Consider the following 21,637-nt stretch of genomic DNA (forward strand, 5'->3'; position numbering starts at 1 on the left):
TTTTTTTTTTTGCTTTTTAATGTATTTCCAAGTGATGTAGTGAGGAGCAAGTTGCTGGCTTACATGATTTCTGACTGACCTATCACAGGAATGGGTATCTGTGTACTCATGTGCTTCCTGGCAAATGCACATGTGATGTGGAAATCCTAAGTGAAGATTTGCAGCCTTGACTACACATGACACAGGTTTCTGAAAATGGAAATAATCTTGGCAGAATAGCAGCTGTGAACTGAAGCAGAACTAAAATACACGTAAGCAGAAAACCAAGTGAAGTGGTACTTCTTGGTCCTGTGTGCACCTTGTGCCTCTGCTTGCTGTGAACACTTGGTGTTGCAGCTCAATAGAGTCCATTTCAGTGTTTGTTGGTTTTGATTTTTGTGGTCAATTCCTCTAAACAACTCCCCTCTACTGGACGCATCCCTGGAGTGGGACCAGATTCACCCTTAGCCTGGAGGAATTCTCTCCTCCTCTGGAGAGGGGGTGAAGCCAAGGCTTGTGAGCAAAGGAAAACAACCAAACCATGGGTATTATGTCCTTGATGCATGCAGCACCATGTGTTTTCCAAGTTCCCAGCACTGAAAACCTGAACAAGAAAATGCCTGTTCCTTCACTTCTCCAGCTCTCCACCCACACCTCCCCTGCTTCCCCTGCTCTTATCCTTGGTGTGCCAAGGTCGTGCATCCCCCTGGCTCTCCAGTTGTACCTTACCTTGTCCTGCCTGTGGCTCAGAAAATAGGGGCCTGAGATTTTTTTAGCAGCAATCCATTATTTTAATTAATACAGAGATCATGCAATGCAGAAGAGTCTTTAGAAAATAGATCCAAAGAAGGGACTCTGCTTTTCCCGTAGTTCTCCTTCCTGTTTTCACCTGTAGAAAATAGATCCAAAGAAGGGACTCTGCTTTTCCCGTAGTTCTCCTTCCTGTTTTCACCTGAGCTGGAAGAATGGGCATCGCCTGTATTTATCATATGAAATTGATGTTACTAAATTTGTCGAGAAGTTCTGGTTATTATTATTATTATTACTAATTTTCTGACACAAAACCTTTTAATTTTGCTTTTCCCGCGTTGTTTCCAGGTGCTGCCCAGGATGGACATCTGTGGCCTCAGACAGTGATTCCCTAGGAGGAAGGGGAGCCTTTGCCTCACCTGCACAGCTCAGGTAGATGGGACAGAATTGGTGTGGCCTGACAAGGCATGAACAGCTGTCAGTGTTCTGGAGTGGCTTGAAACCTTTCCTTGTCGGGTTTTGGAGGGGTTTCTCTTCTCTTTGACCCTGGGGACTGTTGTATTGTTAGGAAAGGTGGGTGTGTTAACACTGCTGGAGCTGCAGTGTAAGGAGGCGGATACATCCACCTGTCAGCTCCACCTTGGGTCCTCTAACTTGAAGCCTTTGGGATCTGGATCAGCCTGGCATCTGATGCCTTTGCTGGGCAGAACCACCTTAAGGCCCTGATTGCTGATCTAGGCCGGATTGTCCTCAGAGGCACCCAAGAAACAAGAATGTCTCTATTGTATTGTTCCTCAAAAAATACCCCCCACTGCCTGGAGGGAGTCAAGCAGGGTCCCTGCCACCCTCCACAGTCACAGGCATTACTGACTGTGCAAAGAATGCAAGAAACAAGACCAAGGTTGGGGGGGTGTTCCTCCAGCTGATCAAGTCCTGCCAGTCTTCACTGCTGCAGGATTCTTCTTCCAAGAAGAAGACAAAGAGGGGCAGGGCACTCTTGCTTGCCTGGAGGTTTCTGCATCTTCCATCAGGTTGTGCTCCAAGCCTCTGTAGCTACTTCTGCCTTCGGCCTTTGTTTCTCCAGCTGAAAGTAGGATGGTCAATCTTAGGGAAGTTACCAGAGATCCCCTGGCTGTAGAGTGCTGCTCCTCCTATCTGGACATACAAGATGGGGGAAGGAAATGTCTCTTCCATTTTGACCAAACCTTCCCACCTTGGCTTGCAGCCTGGTTAGTCAGAAGAAAATTGTTCCTCTCCCCCAAGGTCTTCATTGCAAGATTTTGTTAGGTTTGTATTCACGTTTCCATCTCAAAAAGAAGGCGGGGCATGTAAGCAAGAACTCCCCATTCTTTCAGGAACAAAAGCAGAGTGGGCTTGACATGCTGGGCTGTGACTGCAGGGAGAACGAACAGCCAAGTTGTTTAGACAAAGCTCATCAGACAGTGTTTTTTCCCTGAGGTGGTGCAAGTCCTAAGAGTTTATAAAATGTGAGACCATGTAGTAATGAGTTGCATGCTTTCCTTCTAGGCTGATTCTGTCTCTGGAGCAAAAGAACCTCTGCCTCAGAGTGCTGGAAGAAAATAACCTGGCACTGAACAATCAGGTGTCTCAGTTTAATTCTGCTCTTCAGCAGGCTGAACAGATCTCTCCAAACCACGCAGAACAACAGTAGGGGTTCAACACCCAGGTAAGCTGTGCACTGGCATCCTCTTCTCCATGGACACACAACACCATCTTTGGGTTGGAGGTCCCATCCTCTCTCCCCTCCCAGTTGTACCCACTGCTGCCCACGGCTGCTGCTGCACCCTGAGGCCAAGGCTGGATCTGGTGTGTGCTACCCATGTTTGCCCCCATTCTCTCCTGGGTCCCAGAAGCAGAAGCAAGAAATCTGGGAGGAGAAGCAGCAGCAGATTCCTTTGGAGCTTCTTCATCCCTCTGTTAGCAGCAAGAATGCTCAAACTGAGAGAGGAGCATTGTCTCCTTGTCTCTTTCGCAGCAGGAACCTGGGGCAGGAGGCCTGAGCAGGTCAGAAACAACAGTGTCAGCCAGCACTTCTTGACCACTCCTCCATTACCTCACATACCTGCATTGAGAAAACTGCAGCTTCTGCCCAAGAACTCCGGACTCTGTAACACCTGAGCCGGGCCTTATGTCTTTCTCAGGTGTCCCTGCTGCACTCACAGCTGACCACGGGAGCAGCGGCGCCGGCAGGACAGTGCTGAGCTGTACAGGGAGCAGCCAGGAGCCCTCCTGTGCCTCAGGGGCTGCTGCTCCTTCTGTAAATACTGCCAATATGTAATTACTGTAAATATATATTCCTAATACCATACATGCAGTAATTTAAATAATACAATAAATACAGTAATTTTATAATTATTTTTTTCGCTATAAGTATACCAATTTTGGGGAATAAATTTTCTTTTTCATCAAAGACTCTCTTTTCACTGGCCCAATGAGGCTCTTGCCAGCTCTTGTGCCATTTTCCCTCCAGAGGCCAGAGTTTTTCCCTGTGATGAGAGATGGGAATTCAGGGTGGTATTGAACCAAGGGATGCAGAGAGCATGGCAGGGATGGGAGATGGGTGAGAGACTGTTTCATCCTTTCCCTTTTCTGTCTTTTTTTCCCCTGTTCCTTTTCCCTTTCCCTTCTCTTTTTCCTTCCAAGACCCTAGCACTCTGCCAGGACACCTGGCTTGCCACTCTGTTGCTGGCACAGCCAGCCCAAGGGACAGCTCAGCTGGTCTCCACAGGCTGTCAGTGCCTGGCTCCAGCCCTGCCACAGCCCGAGGCCACGGATGCTGTGGGGAGGGTGTCCTGGGCAGGGGGAGCTGCTCTTCACCCACCCGCCAGTAGCTGCATGGGGGCTGGGCCCATTGTCTCTGGCACCTACAAACAAGTCTGTAGCAGTGAGTGTCCTGCCTGTGCTAAACAGATTCTGGGAATGAAGTAGCTCCAGACATTTGTGGGCCTGGATTTTTGTTCCTTCTTCATGCTGGGGCTGCATTTTGCCTTTCTTTCTCTTTTTGTTTGAAAATCCCCCTTGAATCAGAAAAGGCCGTGAACTGAGTGCTATGAATGATTTTTTCTTTCTCCTGCCCTCTCCTCCCCTCTTTCCCTTTCTCCTTCCCTTTCTCGCTCTCCTGTTTTCTTTCCCCTCCTCTCCTCTTCAGTGCAGTGACCAAAAAGCATTGCAGCCTCAGCAGGGATCATGCTCAGCAGCTGGGGCTGCTGGCCCAGCAGCACCTGCTCAGGTGCTCTCTGGGGAAAAGCAGGGATGTCATCTGCTCCCTGCTGATAGTCCAAGGGGCTTGGGGAAGGTGTGTGCCTGCACAGCCCCATGCGCTGTCAGATGTGCCCCTGGGACTGGCGTTGCCCTGGCAGGCAGGGGGAGATGTGGGGCTGAGCCCTGAGGCAGGCAGGGGCCCTGGAGCAGGCAGGTGCAACTATTCCCTGCAGGCTTTGTGCCCTGCTCAGAAACCAATTCCACAAAAATCCCCTCTAGAACACAGATGAACACACTCAAAGAGAGTGAAAAATACCTGGGGGCGACTGAGTGGGCCGGACATGAACCACGAGAGATGGTTCGATTTGGGAATAACAAGATGACTTTTCCTTTGTGTGGCCAAGCTGACTGTCCATGCTCCTGGCACACACTTACTGCTCACTCTGAGGCTGGTCTTGATGCCTGTGGGGGCAAGTGTTGTAAGTACATATTCTATTACTGGCTTTTTGCAAATGAATGCTATATGTATAATGTTGGAAAACTTTGCTGAATGAAGAGAGTTTCTTTCAGTTCTGCTATTAGCAAAACTTTGAAATAGTGTGATAAATATATTTTTTTCTTGGACTATAACATGGTGATGTAAAAAGATTTTGTTCATGTAGCTAAGAGCATGGTAAAAAGATATTCAGGAAATTCTTCGCATTCTTGGATTATCCAGTCTGGATGAAGATAGGGGTGATGATCACCGGAACTCCAGGGAAGGAATTTATTGGTCTCTATTATCAGGGAGTGGGCTGACAAGAAGCCACCAGGAAAAAAAAAAAAAAAAAAGAAAGAAAGAAAAAAAAGATGTTTTACAGGTTGGGGGAATAATTTTGAATAATGCATGAAGGTCTATGAATATACAACATGTTGATGCATTTAACAAAGTGTTTTCTGAGTTAAGGTGTGTTCACGGCTGAATGCCAAAGCACCTGGCCATTGTAGCTTTTTGCTTTATTGTCTCTTAGTGTCTTTTATTATTTTTTTTAATCTACCAGGAAAGTGAATCTCGTTTTTCACACAAAGGAAAATGCAGACTCTGGAAGCCCAATGAGCTGCTCCATCAGCACACTGGTGCCTTGCCCAGCGTTGCAGGGATGGCAGAGGGCCAAAGTTTGTACCTGGAGGGACTGGCTGTGCCCTGCCGCTGGCCCAGCAGCCTGGTCTCGGGGATTTGTCCAGCACATCTTTCCTCTGCCTTCCATGGCTAGGGCTTTGGCTGCCTGCGCTCGTGCTTGGGGGCAGAAGGGTGGCCCTGCTGGCTTGTCCCCCCAGGACTGCTCCAAGCTGGGTCCAACTCTTGTGTCCCCTCTGTTCTCCAGACCTCCCATCCAACGCCCTGAAGCTCCACCCCATCGTCAAACAAAGTAGAGCTAGTTGTCTCCCAGCCCTTCAAAACCTCCCAGCCACCCCTCCCCAAATTCCTCCAGCACCTCCAAGCCCCCAGCCCCTGTCGGTCCTGTAGAACCCCAAAACCATTCCCAAAACCCCCCTCGAGGCTCCTCCTGACACCCAGTCATGTAGATCTACCAACCCCAGATCCCCAAATGCCACCATGTCCACCCCATTCCGAATTTCCCCCAACCCCCCCAAACTCCACAGCCCCTCCCCCAGGTCCTGTAGCCTCCCCAAATCTCCCTAGGATTCACCCAGGACCCCAGGAGTGCCCTCCCTACCTCCAAACACATAGAGCAACTCATCCACCAGCGCAGCAAGTTTGCTGATTTGTTTGAATCAAGGGACTTTTACAGGACTCCTCTGCCTCCTTTATGGTCACGAAACTCTAGCGGTGTGAATTTTACGCTCTGGTAGTGGGGGACGCTGGAACTCCTCAACCTGGGGAGGAGGGAGAATAAACCACTATAAACCAGTCCAGACTGAGGCAGCTGGGGAAAATTCAGGGTCACGAGGGAACTCTGGGAGCGAGTCAGGGGAGGGGCGAGAGTGATCGACCAGGGGAGGCTGGAGAGAAGCTTCCACCACGGCCGAACCCCCCCCTCAAGGATTGACAAGGGGAAGGGCAGGGGTTGGGGGGCGGCTCCCGCCCAAACCGTGGGCGGAGAAAAGTGCCCTCAGGGATTGGCTGGGCAGGAGAAAACACTCCAAAGGCAAACCATTTCAGTTTAGAAACAGAAAGTAAATTTTATCACTAACAAAATCAGAGGAGGATAATAAGATGCAAAATAAGCCCTTAAAAACACCTTCCCCCAACCCTTCCCTGCTTCCGACCGACAGCACGGAGAGACAGAGCATGGGTCAGTTCATCACCCAAGATTTTCTTCGGCTGCTCTGGGAGAGGAGTCCTTCCCTGTGAGACTGTGGGGTCTCTCCCACGTGGGGAGACAGCTCTCTGTGAACTTCTCTGGCGTGGATCCACTCTCACAAGCAGCAGTCCTCCCAAAACTGCTGCAAAACGAGTCCCTCCCACAGGCAGACAGTCCTCCCAAAACTGGCTGCAGGGGCATAACTGCTTCACCATGATCTTTCCCACCAGCTGCAGAGGAATGTGACGTGGTCCAGGCGCTGGAGAAAAAGAGACAAGGAGAGACACTCATTCCCTCTCTCAGTTTTAACATTGTTGCTGCATGCCTCTCCAGTTAAAGGAGCAGTACAACCTCCGCCTGAACCTAAATGGACAGTTGCTTCCCTCCCGGGGGATCTATGATTAATATTCCAGAAACAAACTTGATAAAGTTGACTCACATCACGGCAACCAGTTAAATATCTTTTGAGATACTTTGTCAAACTCCTAACTGTAATTGTAAAATTTAAGTATGTTTTTGCTGTCTTAAGTGTAAGAATTTGTAGTATAGACATAGTACATGGGAAAAAAGAAAAACTGAGAAATTCCCTCTGTTGTAAATTGTAAAAGAAAGCAGACTAAGCAAGCAGTTAGGATTGCAATTCAGACGGCATTGGGTAACTAGATATTTATACCTATTTAAGCTACAATTTGGGACAAGGTTTAAACCTGATTGGAAAAAAAAGGAAAAAAAACACATTATAAATTTTAAGAAGGCAAGACTGATTGATCTCTATTCTTGCTACCAAGAAGATGCATTACCCAAACGCTGGTGGCAACCCAGTAAGTTGGGGAGGTAAAGGAATAAATCATACTGAATCTGTTAAATGGTGGGTACTAATGTGCTTAATACCTCTACAAGCTAATGGTGATTGCTCCAAATGCTACCAGCATGTATGTACTGACTGCCATACCAAATGTGTATTTGAAGCCAACCCTCACATGAATTCTGTGTGTTATGACCGGCATCAATTAGCGTCGTGTAACATAGCCAGGCAATCATTTTAAGTAGCCCGAAATCTTGCACCAGCACGAACACGGCTGGGTTTGTCTTGTCCCAAGGGAGAGGATTATATTTGCTTCAGTAAAGAAGGCAAGTAGGGCCTTATGGACAATGGGAGGGTGCAGAATGAATTGCATGCCCAATTAGTAAAAAATGTTCCAAAATGGTAAAGAGAAATAGCAAAGAAAGATTATAATAAACCCTAGAAAATTAACGACTTGTATTCCAACATATGGGAAGACCTTTCAGAAATAGAATTACCTACTCTAGGAAAAAAATTATTTGTAGATTCAGCAGGAAGGATTGCAGGAGAAGAAAACGTGTCCAATTTCTGGGTTTGTGGAGGAGCATTAATGGCTGAACAATGGCCATGGAAAGGTGAAGGACTGGATATCACTCAAATACTTAAATGGAATCAGACAGAAATTGCTGAACAAGGACATAGGCCAGAAGGATGGGTTTTTGATTCACACAGTTTTGGGACAAGAATGTATTGCCAGAGAAGGAAAATCAAAAATTTTTAAAAGGGTAGGCAAAACCCCATGTTAAAAGGGTATATACCACAAATTCAAGCACGACCTGGTGGTGGCCTAAAAGCCCAAATGGGTATTGGAGCTTGCAAAACAATACTAACTATAGCTTTAATGAAATAGAAAAACTGTTTTGGTGTAGTAAGAATGAGGTCAACCCTTTTGAAGGCATAGATACATTTAAAAGGTTCTAGGAAAAACCCCAAGACACCATAAGGGATTAGAAAGCTCCAGACGGACTGTTTTGGATTTGCGGAGAGAGAGCATATAGTCAATTACCGTCAAATTGGAAAGGTAGTTGTACTATAGGAATTATTCAACCTGGATTCTTTCTCTTGTGGAGAACAAAGGGAAACACTCTTGGGAGGCCTTTGTAGGAGCAACTAGAAGTATGCTCAAACAGAGATCTCATCAGGGGAACCCAAAACTGGGGGATGATAAGTGGCCTCCTGAGCAGATAATAGAAACTTATGGACCTGCTACTTGGGCATAAGATGGCAGTTGGGGATATAGAACTCCCATTTATATGCTTAACCAAATTATCAGACTTCAAGCAGTAATAGAAATAATAACCAATAAAATAGCCCAAGGTTTAGAATTAATAGATAAACAAATGTCTCAAACCCGAGCAGCAGTGCACCAAAACCTCATAGCATTAAATTATTTGTTAACTGAAGAATGTGAAGTTTGTGGAAAATTTAACATGTCTGAATGTTGTTTACAAATTGGTAAGAGCGAAGAAGTTGTTACTCAGCTAGCAGAAGATATCAAATGACTAGTGCACGTCCCACTTCAAAAATTAAAGTCCATCCTTCAAAAAACTTGGTGGAGCCAATTGTTTAATGGAGTCTAGTGGAAGAAAACAGAACTCATGATACTCTGTTCAGTACTAGGGTTACTGTTTTTGTCATGTCTAATTCCATGTTTTACTTGACTCATACACTCTGTAATCAGGGCATGCAAATTTCAGCCATCTCCATTGATCCTGAACTTGCCATCTCAAAAAATCCTCACAAACTAATAATATTAACTAAAAATAAAAAAACCCAGACCCCCGCAGAAAAACAACTATCTCTATTTGAAGAACAGACACAAATCAATTAAATGAAAAAAAAAGATGGGGGATTGAGAGATGTTACATCGTGATTTGTGTTATTATGAAAATACACAATGGGATCAATATAAACCAGAATGTTGATTCCAAAGTAAAGCATGGACATAAGATACAGGAAAATCTAATAATTTCATTATAGTTGTTTAAATCAATTTGTTGTAAATCATAAACTGTTTGCTTTTATTATTTTTTACTATAATCATGAATTGTATCCACTTGTATGTATAAGGAAAATGTGAGCTTGCTTGGACATGTCACTACTGTCACCTGCTTGCTAAGAGTGTAATCTGAAAACATGTTTAAGCTTTGTCCAGACCTGGTGGGGGCGTGTAGCCACTACAGCTCGAGCTCTAGCCAACATGTTTGGGCTTGCTTGGACTTGTATCCCAGCACGGTGGGCATGCTACAGCCCACCAGAGACTGCCTATAAAAGGGGCAGTGACCAAAGGTGAGGTGGATATGTTGGTGCAGTGCATACTCCCCACGTCCACAGTGCTGCTTGCCTATTCCTTATCAATGAATGAATAAATTCCCTTATTGATTGACCTACCCGATTTTAGTGAGTAATTTTGTTGGGGGTTGGTTCTCTCCCTTTTCACTCTGTGGAATTTTCCCCATTGTCATGCTAAAATACCTGTTGACTGGGCCCTGGTGACAAGGGGGAGGAGAGAGAAGAGGGAAAGCCCGTGAGATTCAAACAGCCAGAAGAGGAAGCGGAAGGCTGGGCCTCGGCCCATCTCCCCCGCGGAGTTCGGACGAGAAGGACGATCGCCGCTGGTGTCCCATCCCTGCCATCCCAGCGTCGGGAAACCACTATCGGACCCTGCCCTGCTGTCTTCTCGCTGTGAACTACCACTATCCAGCATTCTGCTGAGCATCAGGACCCACACCGTGAGCGGAGGGCTCTCTCCATCTCTCTCTGTCCCCCTGGGAGAGCTCTGCCATCACCCCCAGCCCTCCTGCAGCTCTGTGGGACCTGCCCGCCCCCAGCACCGGGAACTGCAGCTCAGGAAAAATGTGCCTGCAGCCAAAAAACACTGGGACTGAGTTACTGTTCTGTTTGTGGGTAATTTCATAGCTGTTGTTGTTCTTGTTTGTCTTGTTAGATATACTAGTAAAGAACTGTTATTCCTACCCCCATATCTTTTCCTGAGAGCTCTCTTAATTCCAAAATTATAATAATCGGAAGAATCACATTTTTTTTTTTCAGTCCAAAGGGAAGCTTCTGCTTTCCTTAGCAAACACCTGTCTTTCAAACCAGGACAAATTTATATTGGGACTTTCTTCTACAGTGGCTGCTATTGCTTGCATATGTACAGGCCAGCCATGGCTCATTGGCTCCAACATTTTTGACAAATAAGCTACTTGTGTTTTAAATCATCCCCATTCCTGAACCAGAGCTTCATGAGCTACCCCACTTTCCAAAATCACATACTGATGAGAAGGTTTTACTAATGAGGGTAAGCTTAAAGCTGGTACTGAGGCTAATTTTAACTTCAATTCTCCTAATCATCTTCCATCATATTCCCTAGTCCTCTTTAAATCATCGCCCTCTGTCAATTTTCTAGAAAAAAGCTTTACTGCCTGTGTGTACCCTTCAATCCATAGCCTACAATCTCCCAATAGTTTAAGCAGCTTTCTAACTTTCCTTATTGAAGAGGGAGGAGGAAGAGAGAAAACTCCTGCAATCCTCTCGGGGTTTAGCTTTCGGCTACCCTTGCTTATTAAGTGCCCAAGATACTTTTCTTCTGATTCTACAAATTGTAGTTTCCCTTTTGATACTCTTAATTATTTTTTTTCCCTGAAAAAATACAAAAGTTTAATAGCAGCTGCCCTAACCTCACCTTCAGTTTCCCCTGATAATAAAAGGTCATCTGCATTATTGAATCATTTGTATTCCAGGAGGAGAGGGGAAAGTTTGTAATATTGTTTCTAAAGCTTGCCCAAAGAAGATTGGAGATTCAGAAAAGCCCTGTGGCAATTTTGCCCATCTTCGTTGTTGCTTTCTCACAGTATTTGGGTCTTCCCATTCAAAAGCACAGCTATTCCGGCTTTCTACTGCTAATGGGCATGCCCAAAAATCATCTTTAAGATCCCCTACGCTAAAGCACTGATGCTGAGGTGGGACCTTACTAATTAGGCTATAAGGGTTGGGTACTACTTGATAACAGCTCCGAGTTCTCTTGTTAACCTCCCATAAGTCTTCTACGAGTCTGCAAGTCCCATCAAGCTTTTTTACTGGCAGAATAGGGGTATTATGAGGAGACACACAAGGTGTCATGTCCCATCATTTATCAGTCCTTCTATTACCAACTTCAAGCCTTCTTGTCCTTCTAAGGATAGAGGACATTCTTCTCTCTCAGTCGTGACCCTTATGGGATCAATGTCCAGCCACCCTCCCCCCATTTCCTTCCCAGCCCAAACTTCTTTATTAATTTCACCTTCATCCTCTTGGCTGAGTTTTAAGATTTTAACTGTCATTCTACCTTCTTCTGGTATTACCCCTATCCCCAGCTTTACCTGTAAAACCCTCCCTAATAATTTACTACCTACTCCAGGAACCAATATGTCATTACCAGTCAAATTTTTGTTTCCCCTCAATTAATGAATCTTTAATGATAGGGACTGTAAAATCTTCTCCTTTTACCCCGGTACCTGTATAGTGTCATTACTTATACTACAACCTTTTGGGGTATTTACAAATTCACTGTGCCCCTGTGTCAACTACAAATTCTAATTCGCCCTTCTGGGGACCCACTTTTAAAGCTATCACAGGCTCCAGATAGTGTTTGTCCCCCAGAAGGTAGAGCCTATGAGTCCCCTATTCTTCTTCTGGGCCTAGCTCCTGGAAGATTTTCAGGTCCTTCTTTAGGTGGGGACACTCTTGCTTGTAGTGCCCTTCCTCCCCACAGTAAGAGCAGGCAATAGACTACTCCTGAGATTTTGTTCGTACTGTGGTTTTGTTTTTCCTTTTGCCCTTACTCAAACGCTCCTAATGATTAGGAGTGGTGTTTAGATTTTTTGGTGTCCAAATTTTTCTGGAAATGGTTTTGCTTCTGCCGAAACACGCCCGGGACGTGCACTTTTCTTCTAAACCTTCTCTAGTAAGCCATTCCTCCTTTCTTGTCATCTGGACTGAAACGGAACCCTTCTCATTTACACCTCGCATAAAAGAACTGCGCCTACACATCCAGCTCGCCTGGAGTTTCCATCTGAAACTTGTCTTTGCACAACCATCAGGGGACATTCACCTCCCTTCTGCCACTTTGGCTTTCTGTGATCCAGCGAGAAGTGAAGTCCGGGCACAGCATTTAGCTTTGCCGCCTTTCAGCACGGAGGGCACTATACAGAAATACTGTGCATTGTGCATGCTTTCTCCTCGTTTTTAGCTCCACTGCTCTGCTTTTTACTTGGCAGTATTCAAAGGGTCCACATAACTGTCGCTCAGCGAAAAGGGGCTGGCGAGGCGTACTTGCTGGATTAGTCGTTCCGTGGCCAAGACATTCAGCAGAGCAACAGAATGTGGGAAAGCAGGAGGGAACACTGCAGGACAAGTTTCTATGCTGGAACAGTTTTCTGTGCGAGACATCTCTCCGGGGCGCTAGTCTTTGGCAAGGCTGTAGTCAGCACCGTGGGACGCCCAGCTGAAAAGAGGAGTGCGACGAGCGTGGCGATGCGGCTGCGCTTTGCAGGTGGCGGAAGAAAGACGGCTGCCCCTTGAATGTGGTGCAAGAAGACAAGTTCCAAAAAGAAGCTCCAGGCAAGCTTAATGGATAAGGCGCAGTTTTTCTGCGTGAGGGGCAGCCGAGAAGTTTTCCGTCTCAATTCGGGAAACAAGAAAGGCAGAAAGCAAGGGTACGCTGGGTTGAGAAGAAAAGTGCATGTGGCGAGCGTGTGGCGGCAGTAGCGAAAGCCAACAGCAGCGTGCTCTGTGCGAGAAGTAGACGGCGCTTCACCTCCTTGGAAAGGAAAGCGCAGCTGGGCACGAACGGCAGCCAGCGAAGCCTCAGAACAACAGGCTGCTCTGCTCCGCGTACGGGCTGGAAGAGTCTGGCCAAGTGAACAGGTAAGGGAACAGTTCAACAGCAGCTAGCTATACTGCTAGCCATTGCACTTCCAACCTTATGTGGAAGCGGTTTGCCTTTAGGCTCCGAGATGCAGAGAACACCTTGGCTGATGCCGTTGAGAGGGAAAGGACACAGTTACCCCGGGTGAGTCTGATGCCGCTTACGCGGGCAAAGCAGAAAAGCCTTGCACTGGCTTTGAGTTCTTTTCCAGTCCCTTTTACTTCCAGTATCTAATAACTATGTTCCTTGCTAGTTTGCTGTGGCCTCTCTCCATTCTGTCCTTGGACTCTTTCATGAATTGGGAAACCATCTAGGACAGCTTCTCCTGCTAAGCTGTGCCAGGACCTCCCTACCTTCCTATTAGATGCTATTCTTGCCGTCTCACCCTGCTCTTATTTTGCAGTAGGAAAACAGTTGTCTTTTTCTTGAACCCCAGATCCTTGGAAATTGTCATTATCTTTCCTAGATGGTCGCTTAAGTGGTCATCCACCATTAGGCCTCCCCAAATATACTCTGGCTTCTATTCTGAGGGCTAATTTTCCATATCTTTGCTGGTGGGATTCACATTTGTTAATTCATACATCTTAGCTGCTAGGAGATGTTCAAACGGAGCAAAATCTTTGCTTTGCACCCACTCTCCTGTTTCGGGCCACCAAGAGATTTTTTTCATTGGAGTGTTGGAATTGGTGGAATTTTAGGAGTCAGTCAGTTGAACTTTTGTCAGGTTTAGGCTCATCTCTCAAGCAACAACTGTCCACATCCATCTTGAAGAGAATCCTACCTCTAAACAGATTATTTCAGGCTGTGATCCACCCTGTTAGTTACTGCAAACCATGCTGTGTGGTCCATCTTGCACCGCACAGCTCTCTCATGCAAGTGTAGACAAGCAGGTTGAGCTTGAACCACTGGCTGCCATGACTTCAGCACAAGTGTTGCCCCTTATCAGTATTGGCTGTGTGGAAACTGTGCCAAGGAAAACCTTCTGTGGAGTTGTCAGGAGAGCTGGCAAACTCATGTGAATAATACTTCACATTAAGTGGCCCAGGTATCACAGCCAGCTGCTCAGAAGTGCCCCCAGCCTAAGACTAGCTGCTGGCTAGAGAAGGAAGTGTTTGCATGTTAGTAAATACTACCTGCTGTTGTCTATGTAAACGAAGATCAATGCATAGAAATCCATCTTAAATTCTGAAGGAGGATAAAGCCCTCAAGTGACGTGGGAACCAAAAAATAATTAGTGTAAAATATCTGGCTTAGCGTTTATGTACTAGGTCTCAGGCAGCCATCAACATTTCTGCTTGTTCTTATTCTCAAAGAAAAATGTCTTTAAATGGCTGCTTAACTTCATTATTCCCGAGGGCAGTTTCCAAGGCACCCTATCCACTACTTGCTTCAGAAGCTGAACATTTCCGTTCCTAAACTTTAGGGTTTTACGCGCTTTCCATTATCAGTGGAAGATGAGTGATTTTTTCCAATGCTTTTGGCACAGGACAGGAAATCCAAGGAGCGGGCAGTACTCCCTGTGTGCCGGCGGCGACCGCCTGGTGTCGCCCTTGTACTGCAGAGCACGTAAAGTGCCTCCAGCCCTGGTGCTCGTCGTGTAACTTGCCGTGAGACAAAGATCTCTGGAATTCTCTCCGAGGTATTGACGGCTAGGAAGTCACATCTGAAGGGTCACTTGTCTGGGAAGTCCCACCTGAGGGGTCACTGCTTTCCAGAACATTAGGTATGTAATCGTACCATGGGAAAATCTGCTGCAGCAGCAGCTAAGTACAGCTAAAAGACCAGTAGTGTAAGTTATTCCATGGCAACTCTTCATCTGCTGGAAACAAGAAGAGATATAGTGGCTGCTTCATCTTCAGAAGAGGAGTGGCATTGGTGCTGCACTTTAAGTACCCAAAGCATCATTTCATAAAGGTGAAAAGCCAAAAAGCCCTGTGCAGTGACGTTTCCTTCCCAGAGCTGCTGTGCACATCTCACACAGCACAGAGGAGGCGCAAGAGGGAGCAAATGCTGTCTGCTGGTGAGTCCTGCCTCAGAAGTGTCAGCAGAGAGCTAGATACCAGGTATGTCTGTCAGGCTCCCTGGTTTCTTTTCTTTCTTGCATACTCAAGAGGACCATGGTATTGATATGAAATAATTCTTTATATGAAATAATTCTTTATGACAGACTGCTCTAAGCTTTGTCCTCCACTTAAGAGTCTTCAGCATCCTGGAAAAGAACCTGCTTTCTTCTTGCTGTCTGTTTTTCTTCTGCTACACCTCAGAAAGTAAAAAAAAATGAGTTATTGAACTACCACTTTGGAGAGGAGAAGAAAATCACCACAGCCAGAGGCGTTTAGGCAAGAAAGAGGAAAATTTGTCATCAAATGGAAAGGCTTAAAAAACCCAAAAGAGTTTCAAAAATGAATTATTCAGGAGGAATATTTACTAAGCACAAGATTGTTTTTCTAGCGAGACTGAATATGTCCACCTTCATTTACCCATTTGCTACAGAATGAATTATGACCTGCTTTTAAATGCTTATGAGATTTAATATATCACCTTAATGATAGTAGATGGAGAAAGGAGTAGAGTCTTTTCTTCAAAATATTACAAATCAATTAGTTAAGAAAAGAACTGTGCAACAAAAATCACTATAAGTCCCTTTGATTATTGACTAGATAATGACCAACATAAAAGTTGACATTATCTCCTCTCTTATAAACCAATATCACTAATATTAAAGCTAGGAATTCACACACCTTGCTGAAACCTTGCATCTTGCATTATGTGATAATTGCTCTTGAGGTCACGTTACAGATGTAGAATTAATATTTTCATTAAATTCCCATGCGTTTTCTTAGATCTGGGCAGTGTGGACCTGATTTGTTTAATCTAGGAATGATATTTAGCATTCAGAACAGCCAGTTCTTTGAAGGTTAGGGATACGATAGGATATCCTATATCCTATATAACCACCAAAGAGAAGAAAAAAAGTCCTGCAGATTTACTTTCAATGTTGGTGATATGCCTTTTAATAAGAGACAAAACAAATAAACCGATGGAAAAGAATAGCTTATATTTTAAACAATATTTAAACCTTCTTCTATTTTCATGTTTTATAACTTATATTTATACATTATATATTTTGATAATATTTGCCTTATTTATATTATATACTATATAATAGATATAGATTTGTGACTTGTTTATATATTTATAGAAGTATTTTTAAAATTGATTTTTCTATTCTATTCTGTATATTTTACATTTAAATTATCTGTATAAAACCCTGCCTCTAACCAAATAAAAACCAATCAAACACTTATTTTAAACTAGATTTAGGTCTTTATTTATATTTCTGTTTTTCATGTATTCTACACCCACCCCTCCTTGTGAATGTCCTGGCACCCGTGGGTCCCTCTGGGAGACAGCACCCAGCATGACACCCCCATTCCCCACTCACCTGCTCCTGCACCGCAGCATGGCTCCCCCTGCCAGGGACTTCAGGCTGCCCCAAACCACATCGGAGCCCCCGAGTCTCCATCCCCTCCCCCTCAGCCTTTCTTCCTCACCCCCAAAGAAGGCACAGAACCACTCCAGCTTCCCTGGACAGCAGCAAGGCACTTTATTGGAACTCTTTCCACATGTATATGCGCCCAAAAAGGGACCCTGCTGGCACAAGGAAGGGGGGCAGTCCCCAGGAGGGTTGAAGTTCCTCTCCAGCCCCGCAGACACAGGCAACACAAGGCAGAGAGTGGCAGCAGAGAGGACACAGGAATAAAATTAAGATCAGGGTGCAGGATTAAATGGAAAAAATATTAAAAAACAAAAACAAAGAAATACTAGATGGGCAGCACAAGAGAGGGATTAAAAACGAACAGGGCCAGAAAACGGGACACAAGGATCCCGTGGGAAACAATGGCACGGGGAGCACCACAGAGCCACAGGGAATAGAACAGGAACACGAGTGATGCACGGAGAAGGACAGAAAAAAAGGCAGAGTCCCAAACACACAGCAAGGACGGAGGGACACAGAGACAAAAAGGGAAACAAAGACCGGGAGAGGAATCGACCACGGCACGTGCTCAGGAGGGCAAAGACGGGCAAGGAGCAGCACAGGGATGGAGACAGAAAGGCATGGCCAGCAGGACAGAGGCTCACCAAGAGAGCGTACAGTCAGGGAGCAGCACTGGGCAGCAGTCAGACTGGGCAGGGCTCCTTTAGGACAAAAATATTTACACATAGAAGCAATTCCCTCACTGGCATCTCATTTTTATTTAACCTCTGCAAAACTGAATTCATATCACAAGGAATGCGTAGTTCTGGCTTCTCCCTGCCCAGCATTGTACAGAGGACCTGGGAACAGCACACACTTGTGAGTCAGTTGAATAAATCCCGGTTTACATTTCAAAGGTTCTCCTTCTGGCGCTGAATGCCTGCAGATCTGGACTGGCATGTTCATCTCTCCTCATGGCCACAATCAAGAACAACTGACCAGATCTGGCAGAGAACTCCCAATAAAACTCACAATCAGTGAGCAGAAAATACTTTGGGGTTTAGTTCCATCTCTCACGTATTTCAAATGGAGGGAAGATGGGCATTTGTCACACATCACAACAGCAGCGATGGATCAAGGCTTTTTTTTTTTAATTTAATGAATGGGTAATAAAAATAAACCAGGTGTGATCTGTTTTTGAAGGCCATTAAAGCTTTTTAAACCCAAGGAGACCATCACGATGCCCAAGTTCAGTCTTCTATTCATACTGGTTTTGATATCATGAAATCCATAGGGTTCTTTTAAGAAATGGTAATTCGTAGCAACTAAACCTCTGGCTCCTCTTGATTTTCACTTACAGCCCCTTGTAGGAAGCTCTGCAGCCCTTTTTTCCATCTTACATTGGAGAGAAGATGGATATTAGTGACACACATATATGCAAACAGTCTTTCTGGCTCTTCAAAAAGTTAAAAACGCCTGTAAGAAAAATGATAGAAAGTAATATTGTGTCTCAGACTGTTCAAGAAAAAGGAAAACAGAGCTTTAATGTCTCACTGAGAGATGTTGAATAAAATTTTCTCCCTTTGTTTGCACAGAGTAATAACGTTTTTTTAACAAACAAAAATAAGATTTTTTTGACCAAACAAGTTAGGTCTGTATGAGAACAGCTCAGGAGGCTTTCAGGGCTCACAGCAATGACGGCAGAGCACAGAACATTAAAGATGAAGCATTAGTTCCCTGAATTAATGCCCTGATTTAGCCAAATCATTTTGCAGAGAGACAAAAGAGCTTCTTCTCCTTGTTTCCGAGCTCCCAAGTCGCCCTGTATTTCAACTCCTGCACCAGTGCAGACCAATCTGACGTGGGTAAGTAACAGATCCGGCTCCTGAGCTCCAAGCCACACGGCCCCAATGTGAACGCAAGTCAGGAATACAAAAACAGCAGTGCAAGAAAGATGAGAGAAAAATCAGAAGAGATACTATTTTATTTCCACATAGCAATACTGAGCCAAGCTGTCTACCTCCAGGACCAGGTTTTCAAACAGTTCCCTAACTTTTTTCTTAGATTTTTTTTTCCCAAACTCGCAGATTTTTTCCCCAAATCCCCTAATTCCTGGATGTTTTTCCCAGAATTCCCAGATTTTTCCTCCCAAATCCCCGGATTTTTCCCGGATTTTCTCCCCAAATCCCCTGATTTGTTCCTGGAATTCCCATTTTTTTTCCCCAAATCCGGAAATTCCCGGATTTTTTCCCCAAATCCCCGGAATTTTTCCTGGAATTTCGGGATTTATCTCGGATTTTTTCCCCAAATACACAGATTTTTTCCTGGCATTCCCAGATTTTTTTTCCCCCAAATCCCCAGATTCCCGGATTTCCCCCAAATCCCCAGATTTTCTCCCAGAATTCCAGGAATTTTCCCTGAATTTTCCCCGTAGTTCTCAGATTTTGTCCCGACCTGCTCCGGGCTCTCCAGGCTCTGGCGGCGTTCCCGGCAATTCCTGCCCGCCGTGGTTGCCGTGGCAACCGCCCATTCCCGCCCCCTTCCCCTCTTTTCTCCCCTCCCAACTTTTCCCAGGATTCCGGAACTGGGGGCGAGGGGCCAGGCTGGGATTTGGGTTTTTACTTCTTGTTGTGCGAAAAGGGGGAAAAATGGGGAAATGGGGGAAAATGGTGAATGGGGGAATGGTAAAAGGAGAGAAAATGGTAATGAAAGGGAAACATATGGGAAAAAATGGGGGGAAATGGGGGAAAAATTGGGAAAAATGGAGAAACATTGGGAAAAATGGGGGGAAATGGGAAAACGGGGAAAATGGAATAAACGGGGAAATGAGGAATGGGGAAATGGGGGGGAAGGGGGAAATGGAGAAGAATTGGGAAAAAATTGTGACAAATTTGGGGAAAAAGATTGGGAAAAATGGGGGAAATGGGTAAAAAATGGGGGGAAATGAGTGAAAGGGAAAATGGTACATGGGGAAAAATGGAAAAAATGGGAAAAATTGAGGGAAATGGGAAGAAATGGGGAAAAAAGGGGGAAATGGGAGAAAATGTGGAAAAATTGGAGGAAAGTGGGGAAAATGGGAAAAGATAAAATGGGAAAAATGGGGGAAAATGGAAAAATGGGAAAAAATGGAAAAATGGGAAAGAGGGGGAAAAGGGGGTGAAATGGGGAAAATAAGAAAAAATAGGAAAAATAAAATTGGAAAAATGGGAAAATGGGAAGAAAATGGGTAAAATGGGGAAAAGGAGCAAATGGAGGGAAAGGGGAAACAAGGGAAGAAAGGGGAGAAATGGAAAAAGTGGGGGAAATGGGGGAAATGAGGAAAAAGGAGAAAAGAGTGGAAAAGGGGGGCAAAGGGGGAAAATGGGGAAAATAGGGGGAAAAAGGAAAAATGGGGGGAAATGGGGAAAAAAAGAAAAAATGGGAAAAGAAAGAGAAACAAATAGAAAAATTGGGGGAAATGGGAAACATAAGGGGAAATGGGGAATAATTGGGGAAGAATTGGGAAAACAATTAGGGAAAATTGGGAAAAAAATAGGGGAAAGAGGAGAAAAAATGGGAAAAAGTTGGGGGAAAAAAAGCAAAAAAAAATGGGGGAAAATGGGAAAAAATGAGAGAAATACAGATTTTAATTTGGAAAAATGGTGGGAAACAGGGAAAATTTCAGGGAAAATTTCAGGTAAAAATTAGCCGAAAATGCAGATTTTGACCAGGAAAAAACGGGAAGAAATGGGGGGGGAAATGGGAAAAATCTTTGCTTTAATTGGGAAAAAAATTGGGAAAAACAGGGGGGAAAAAAATCCACTTTTTACATGGGATTCCCACTGGCAATTTTGGGATTTAAAGCTGGATGATCCCAGGAATAAAACAAGGCCTGGATGTGAAAATTCCATGTAAATTACAGGCCCTGGAATTACTAATGTTCTGGAAAGCAGTGACCCCTCAGGTGGGACTTCCCAGACAAGTGACCCTTCAGATGTGACTTCCTAGCCGTCAATACCTCGGAGAGAATTCCAGAGGTCTTTGTCTCACGGCAAGTTACACGACGAGCACCAGGGCTGGAGGCACTTTACGTGCTCTGCAGTACAAGGGCGACACCAGGCGGTCGCCGCCGGCACACAGGGAGTACTGCCCGCTCCTTGGATTTCCTGTCCTGTGCCAAAAGCATTGGAAAAAATCACTCATCTTCCACTGATAATGGAAAGCGCGTAAAACCCTAAAGTTTAGGAACGGAAATGTTCAGCTTCTGAAGCAAGTAGTGGATAGGGTGCCTTGGAAACTGCCCTCGGGAATAATGAAGTTAAGCAGCCATTTAAAGACATTTTTCTTTGAGAATAAGAACAAGCAGAAATGTTGATGGCTGCCTGAGACCTAGTACATAAACGCTAAGCCAGATATTTTACACTAATTATTTTTTGGTTCCCACGTCACTTGAGGGCTTTATCCTCCTTCAGAATTTAAGATGGATTTCTATGCATTGATCTTCGTTTACATAGACAACAGCAGGTAGTATTTACTAACATGCAAACACTTCCTTCTCTAGCCAGCAGCTAGTCTTAGGCTGGGGGCACTTCTGAGCAGCTGGCTGTGATACCTGGGCCACTTAATGTGAAGTATTATTCACATGAGTTTGCCAGCTCTCCTGACAACTCCACAGAAGGTTTTCCTTGGCACAGTTTCCACACAGCCAATACTGATAAGGGGCAACACTTGTGCTGAAGTCATGGCAGCCAGTGGTTCAAGCTCAACCTGCTTGTCTACACTTGCATGAGAGAGCTGTGCGGTGCAAGATGGACCACACAGCATGGTTTGCAGTAACTAACAGGGTGGATCACAGCCTGAAATAATCTGTTTAGAGGTAGGATTCTCTTCAAGATGGATGTGGACAGTTGTTGCTTGAGAGATGAGCCTAAACCTGACAAAAGTTCAACTGACTGACTCCTAAAATTCCACCAATTCCAACACTCCAATGAAAAAAATCTCTTGGTGGCCCGAAACAGGAGAGTGGGTGCAAAGCAAAGATTTTGCTCCGTTTGAACATCTCCTAGCAGCTAAGATGTATGAATTAACAAATGTGAATCCCACCAGCAAAGATATGGAAAATTAGCCCTCAGAATAGAAGCCAGAGTATATTTGGGGAGGCCTAATGGTGG

The sequence above is a fragment of the Cinclus cinclus genome, chromosome 2 (assembly GCF_963662255.1).
Source record: "Cinclus cinclus chromosome 2, bCinCin1.1, whole genome shotgun sequence".
Taxonomy (NCBI): Eukaryota; Metazoa; Chordata; class Aves; order Passeriformes; family Cinclidae; genus Cinclus; species Cinclus cinclus.